The following is a 7,995-nucleotide window of genomic DNA, read 5'->3' on the forward strand; positions in this document are numbered from 1 at the left end:
CGCATTTTGGCAGAAGTATGGTAGGCTCGGTGAAAAGATGAGGCTTGTTTCAACTGATCTAGAATTTAATTTAGTATCCAAGAACATCCCTGAAGATAGAGTCATTGAGGTTTGCTTTGAACATTTAGACTCTTATATTGGAATGGATGTCGGGAAAATCTTCAATGCAGGACAAACTAAAAACGGTTCAAGTGAATATCAACAAGCTGCTAGAGGTACTAATAAAAAGGGAAGGGCTGATTATTCTACAAGTAGTGACCATTTTGAAGATTTTGTAGACTCAGATAATGATTTGTCAGATGAACATGATATCATAGGAAGGAGTGAAAATGGGGCTCATAGATATGAAGTTAGTGAAGAAGTGCGAAAAAAGATGGCTCGTGAAGATGGAGATTCTGATTGCGTTAACTCTGAAGGGTTCAAGAGCCTAGAAAGTGATTCGAATTCCGACACTATGAACTTCCCCAAGTTCAATCCATATTAATAAAACCATTACATCATCGTTCATTGCTAAAAGATATCTTGATGAAATAAAATCAAACAGGGATTGGAAGATCTCTGAATTTGAAGACCATGTTAGTGTTCAGTTAAGAGCACATGTGACATTATCTCAATGTATAAGGGCAAAGAAGGAGGCAATTGCAATGATCGATAAAGATATCTCTAATCAATTTAAGTTGTTGTGGAACTATTGCAATGAAATAGTAAGGACAAATTCAAATACTTCTGTTTATATGAAGTTGGTTGAAAATGAGGATCCCAGCAAGCCTAAAAGATTTCAGAGATTCTACATTTGTTTTGGTGCTTGCAAGGAAGGGTTCAAGAGTGGTTGTGCAGAAGGATAGTCGGAGTGGATGGTTATTGTCTGAAGGGCCCGATGTATGGAACTTAATTGTTAACTGCCATTGGGCTTGATCCTAATAATAATATCTATCCTATCGCATACGCAATTGTGGAGAAAGAAAATCGCTACTCGTGGGCATGGTTTCTGAATCATTTGAAGTTTGACTTGGAGATAGATGATGGAGCTAATTGGACCTTCATGTCAAACAAGCAAAAAGGTTTGATAGAGGCATTTAATGATGTATTGCCAGTTATCGCTCATAGATTTTGTGTGAGACACTTGCATGGTAATTTTAAGAAGGCAGGATTTGGTGGTAACACGTTGAGAAGTTCACTTTGGAAAGCTGCTAGTGCAACAACAATAAAGTGGTTCAACGAATGCATGGTTGACATATTTGATTTGGATCTCGAAGCTGCTATTTGGTTGAGAGATAAGTCACCTAGTGAGTGGTCTAGATCTCACTTCTCCGAAAATGTAAAATGTGATACCTTACTGAATAACATATGTGAATGTTTTAACAACATGATATTGGATGCGAGGGATAAACCTATAATCACTATTCTAGAGAAAATCTGGTATATACTCGTGACAAGAATGCAATCAAATAGGGATACATCTGCCAAGTGGAGATCTGGTGATATTTGCCCCAGGATTAAGGATGTATTGCACAAAAGTGAAGCTGTCGCTGCCGAATATATTCCTAGAAAGTCAAATGAGTGCAACTGTGAGCTTATAGGAGCTAGCATAACTAAGGTATATACTCATGACAAGAATGCAATCAAATAGGGATAAATCTGCCAAGTGGAGATCTGGTGATATTTGCCCCAGGATTAAGGATGTATTGCACAAAAGTGAAGCTGCCGCTGCCGAATATGTTCCTAGAAAGTCAAATGAGTGCAACTGTGAGCTTATAGGAGCTAGCATAACTAAAATTTGGGCTGTGGATTTGCTAAACAAAAAATGCAGCTGTAGAAAATGGGATTTGACAGAAATACCATGCAAGCATGCCATATCTGCAATTTGGGCTAAAAACGATGAAAATAATTCTTATGCTGATAATTGTTATAAAGTGGAAACCTATAGAAGGATTTATGAATTTGGTCAAAACATGTGGCCGCAACATGATAATATTCCTCATTTGCCTCCAAGAGTAGTAAGACAAAGTACTAAAGGAAGAAGAGAAGAGAAGAGAAGAATCATACGAAGTGGGAGCGAGTAGGCAGAAAATGAAAAGGAAGCAGAAAAATTTAACATGCAGTACGTGCCACAAGCTTGGACATAACACAAAGACTTGCAAGTATAGGCAAACAATTTCTCAAGATGTGACTCCGCAATATCAAGAATCATCTTCATCACGTGCTCCTGCAAAGCTACCAGTATTTTATTCTTTAATTTAAAGCATGTTTCACTTAAGTCATTATGTTAAAATTGCGTAAAGATTCACTTAATTCATTATATTTCATAGGTTAGAAGAGCTCCAGAGAGCCATGCTAATATACACTCAACTCAACAAACTAAACTGTTCAAGTAGTTGGTGTAGTTTGGCGCGATTCAATTTTTGGTGCAAATTTAGGTTCGATTGTTGATTTTTAGTGATTTGTTGCTGATTTTTGGTGGTTTGGTGCTACTTCTTTTTGTGTTGATTTTTAGTACAGTTGGTGCAATTTAGTGAAGTTTTTGGCGCAACTTGGTGCAGTTTTTGGTTCAGTCTTTTTGAGCAGTTTGGTACAGTTTTTACGTAGTTCGATGCTGGTTTTTGATGGTTTGCTATTGCAGTTCGGTGCAGTTTTTTATGCTGTTTTTGGGCAGTTTGGTCTTTGGTTTATGGTGGTCTGGTGTTGCTATTTGGTGCTGATTTTTTGTGAAGTTTGGTGCAGTTTGTGCTGTTTTTTGTAGGGCTATTCACGGTTTTGGTTAAAACCAAAACCAAACCGAAAATTTAACCAAACCGAATAAAAAAATCGACATTTGGTTTGGTTTGGTTTGATTTGGTTTTAAATTTTAAAAACCGATAATATTTGGGTTGGTTATGGTTATATTAAAAAATAAGATAAATAACCGAACCAAACCGATAAATTATATACATAAATTTTATAATTATTTATATGTATAATATTAGTTTTTCATAAATAATTATAAATATTTTATACCTTTTAATCATTAATTTGATTTACGGTCTACTTATTTCACATGATTGTTTAAGGCCGTGTTTTTAAGAATATGTTCGAGCCCGTATCGATCTTTAAGTCTTTTAACTCTTTAAGTGTTAAGTGTAAACCTACTAACGAAGCTGCGTTAGATTCTAATGTCTTTAACTTAAATTTTTAGCCTTTCTTTGTCGGCCATTTGATTTTAGGTTGTTTCTTCTTCTTTTTTCGAATTTATACCTTTCTTTTTTCTTGTCTCGAATGGGTCCTAAACTTAATATTTTTCATATGAAAAGGATAGAGGTTGTAGATTTGGAGGTTCCTATAGAAGATACTTCGGTAACATCGGCATTTTCGCAACTCAAGCACATGGTAATGTTCTAATACTTCTTTCGTGGATAATCCTCCTAAAAAGCAGAAAAGAATAACTCTTTGTAGTCGAGACCCTAGCCTTGGGGATAATGATAGAAAAACATCGAAGTTTGGGATCATTACGGAAAGTTTTTTTTTAATAAAATGGGAGAATTGAGGGCAAAATGCAATCTTGCCCAAAGTTTGGGATCATTACACAAAGTTTTTTTATTTCATATATTTTCATTTTAATTTTAGGTAGTCTTTATGTTTAATTAATATGTATGTTCGTAATAACAACTAAAAGCTCCTATGCTCTACTTTATTTCCGGTATGTATATTAAGATGATAAAGCTGATCAGTAGCCACTACTTAGTTAGTTTTTAGCTTTATATGTAATAGTCTAGCAACTTTGGGTAACTTGAGTACGACACTATCACTAATAGTGAAAATGTTTCTATGATGTCTATTCCACCTTAAACTATAAATAAAATATATCGTTTGAACAAAAAAAAAGACATGTCTTTTTCAACTTTTTAATATTTACTGATTAGTCTCATGGCTACTAGTCATAAACTGAAAAATTCAACCAAACCGAATCAAACCGACAATAACCAAACCGGTGGTTATTATTTTATTTGGTTTGGTTATGGTTTTAGACATTTAAAAACCGACTAAATTGGTTTGGTTATGGTTTTAATTAATAACCGACCCAAACCGAACCATGAACACCCCTAGTTTTTTGTGGCGTCTGCGCAGTCTAGTTGTTGTTTTTGCAGTTTGGTTGCTGATTTCTGTTGTTTGATGCCAATGTTTGGTGTTTTAGTGTTGTTGTCAAGTGTTGTTTGGCGCAACTGTTTTTTTTTTGTTGTTGTTGTAGTTTTGAGCTAATTTCTGCACAAAAACTACTGAAAACAGTTTATTGTAGTTCAATTTAGTTGTCGTGTTTCGAATTTTTCTGCATTTTAATGCAGTTTCATTGATGTATTGACTTGTTTATTAACGTAGAAATAGAACTGCATTTCTTGCTCACAATGTTTGCTTAAATGTCCGCACTTACGGGATTACATTAAGTTTGTTGTTGTTGTTGTTGTGTTCTTTACTTAGTGTTCCGCTACAACTCAAGTAAAATAATGATGAATGACATAAAAACTCACGACAAATGGAAAAAATAACCAACCATAGTTGCAATTTCATTACATAATTAAGTACAACATACAATTTCATATATTCACAGCATCAAATAACATTGCTGCCTTTCGATTAGTAACCTAAACCAATTATAAAATACCATACAATTTGTCGGTGGACTTATACCACTAGACAGAGAGTCTAGCGACTTTTTAAATTAATCCGCACAATATGCCTAGAATAAATGACGCTACACCAAACTCCTTAGGCAGTCATTCGATCCAAAACAGAGATACAAATCGGGCCAAAAACTATGCGCGTACAACCCAAAAATAGAGCGTCCTCATCTGAATATTCCCAGTAGTTCGCTCCAAAAAATAATCAATGATCAATTTTCCTGATGCAACGAGATTATTTTAAGGTATGGATCATTCGTGTACTTGAAGTATTGAGAGAGTTCGAGAGCTCTTTCTGTAGTCTTCTTGTCCTCATGATTTCATTGCTATCAAGGCTTCTAGTTATTAGACTGACTAATATACTTTGTTTGCAAGAGACTGATTAATATGGTGAGTCCGCACTAGACTGAAATCGCTGAACCACTCGCAATAATCCAATCATTATGCCATAAACAAACGATACAAGCAACTATCTAAAAAGGTCGACATTCAAATACAAACTCTTTCCTGGATTTTTCTTTGTCCAAAGACATCAACGGTATAAAAATCTATTCTTGCATCAAACTTCGCCGTTAATGTCATCTTCTCCAGAACATCGCATATTTAGGCCATTAACAACAATGATGTGCTTTTTTTTTTTTTATCCTCCATTGAGTAAAATTAGGATTTGTATCTCCTTTCTCTTAGGAATTTTACGTTGAATTGTTGAGGTTAGGTTTTTTTTTTCTTTTCACAAGAGGAACTTGAGGAAGAAGTAGAGGGGAAAGAGAAACAAGTGGGGGGGGAATGGCTTAAGATTAACCTAACGGAGGCTTATGAATTATGTACGTTGTTTGTTTAAAAATAGATAAAGACTAAATTTGATAAGTTTTTGGATAGTTAAAGGATTAAAACCGATAAGTGTATATTTAAGGGACCTTTTTAGACCAACTCCCATAGATAAGGGACTATTTATGGCATTTTCTCAATTAATTACCCAAAATCATGTTCCCCCCCCCCCCCCCCGCGATTTTTTCCATATGTTCTGAGGGGGGTTTTCCATAGAATTCAAGAAAAATGAGATAATATCTCACATGGTCATTTAACTATGTCTAGTTCACCCACAAAGTCACTTAACTTTATTTTCTAATCAGAAAGTCACTCAATTATGGCTAATCACTCAGAAAGTCATTCAATTTTATTTTTAAACTAGAAATTCACTCAACCATTGGTGTTTCACCCACAAAGCCACCTAACCTTTTTAAGAGATTTTTAATTAAATTGTATTGACATGAATTTTTTTATTTAAAGCCAAAATTGTAAGAAATAAAAAAAAAAATACCCATTTTAACCATTTCATTGACTCGCCCAACTCAACCTGACCCACTAAAAATATATTGACCAGGTCTTTTTATTTTAACCTCATTCCCTCCAAAATCATCCTGCAAAATTGTAATTTCAAAATTGTAAGCTGAAATTTAAAGGCCATATTTTCAGTTTATACAGTATTATTTTACAAGTATTGATCTTTCAATTGTCGTTGACAAGACGAAAATTAGAATTTGCTCCTCCTAGGCTATATCCTATCAGCTATGGATGTTCTGTCAAATATAGTTACCAGAAAGCTCGTCTTTTGGAGCCTCAATCGATACAGGCTTATTGGCACATACAATGCACCTAGTTCAGATTGTCATAATTGTGCAGAAATTGGATATGCACTTCAAATTGATGTCCGAATGAACTCTGTTAAATTACCGACGTCTCTTTTAACTAAGTTTTCTCTTAAAAAAAAAAAGAAATTTGACTGTTGCAACCATACAAGTAGTTTGCAACTTTGCATTAGTATGGCCAAATATACATGTACAAGATTGTGAATGTACACATTCAGCAAATTGGATAGAAAACAGACAGAATAACATGCAAATGCAAAATCAAACTTAATCTGTTTGCTACAATTCTGAAATTATAATTTTCTAGGATGATTTAGGAGGGAATGAGGGTAAAATAAAAGGTCTTGGTCAATATAATTTTAGTTGGTCAGGTAAAGTGGGTCGAGTTACTAAAATGGTTAAAATGGGTACTTTTTTTTTGTTTTTTTATAACAATTTTGGCTTTAAATAAAAATTTCATGTCAATAAAATTTAATTAAAAAACCACTTAAATAAGTTGGGTGACTTTGTAGGTGAAACACCAATAGTAAAGTGACTTTCTGGTTAGAAAACAAAGTTGGGTGACTTTCTGAGTGAACTAGTCATGAGTTGAGCGATCATCTAAGATATTATCTCCAAGAAAAATTGGTCCAATTAAGTTTCCAAAACAAAATCATTTTATTTTCTCTTAAATTTTGACATGAACGAGTTGATTGTTTCGAATTTAATATATAAAAATTGGCATCAACTTTACTTCGCATTATATATTCGGAGATTCGGTAAATAATTGATGTTTGTTTATGATGGAAATGTTGATGTAATAATGGTATGTAATAGCTCAATCCACTAACGATATTATTCGTATGGAGTCTAAGCTCGTGCGGTTTAAATCGCGTTACTACGGATCTAAGACTTGTTTCCTCATATATAATCGTCTATATGAAATGTTACATACACCCCATTCTCCTTTGATACTCAGCATTTTCAATGAGATTTGCCCCGACACCCTTTGACGATATTGAATTCGCCTAAATGCACTTGAATGATAGGAGTCACCCCTATCGTCTAGAATTACACGCGGAGTGACTTCAATATTATATGTAACAACTCATCCTACTAATAATACTTTCTGCTGTGCTCGCACAACTTTAAAATACGACATTATGGTGTAATGTTGTTTCCTTGTATATCAACATTTCTCTATATTTTACATATGCGGGATTTGTGGAGGTTGTTATGGAGTATGACAACACTAATTAGAATTTATCATATACATTAGATCTCAGTATGATAAGATCCGGCTTGTGAAAGACATTGATTCAAACAACAAAAACGCGAAAACTAAAAATGAGAAGGAATCAAAGATGAGAAGTGAAGAAATTGAGGTGAGAAGAAGAGGGATAGAAGTAAGATCCAATTAGTAAAGGAATTATAGGCAAATTTGGATATATGAAATCCAAACCCTCCTAATCGATTCCTACTAACGAACCTATACTATTTGAATGCAATTGAGAGTTAATCAAATGAATCCACAAATAAGCAACTCTAATATGAAATCAATCAAAAAGGGTTCAATAGCCAATGATGGAATTCACCATAATTAACTATCACTAATCACTAGACTAGCACTACACTGATTCTACCAAACAAACAAACTATTACTCATTTAGAGTATTCATCTCAACATCAAAACTAAGTAATGAAATAACTAAGTTAAA

This window comes from Lycium ferocissimum, chromosome 9, assembly GCF_029784015.1.
Source record: "Lycium ferocissimum isolate CSIRO_LF1 chromosome 9, AGI_CSIRO_Lferr_CH_V1, whole genome shotgun sequence".
In the NCBI taxonomy this organism is placed as follows: Eukaryota; Viridiplantae; Streptophyta; class Magnoliopsida; order Solanales; family Solanaceae; genus Lycium; species Lycium ferocissimum.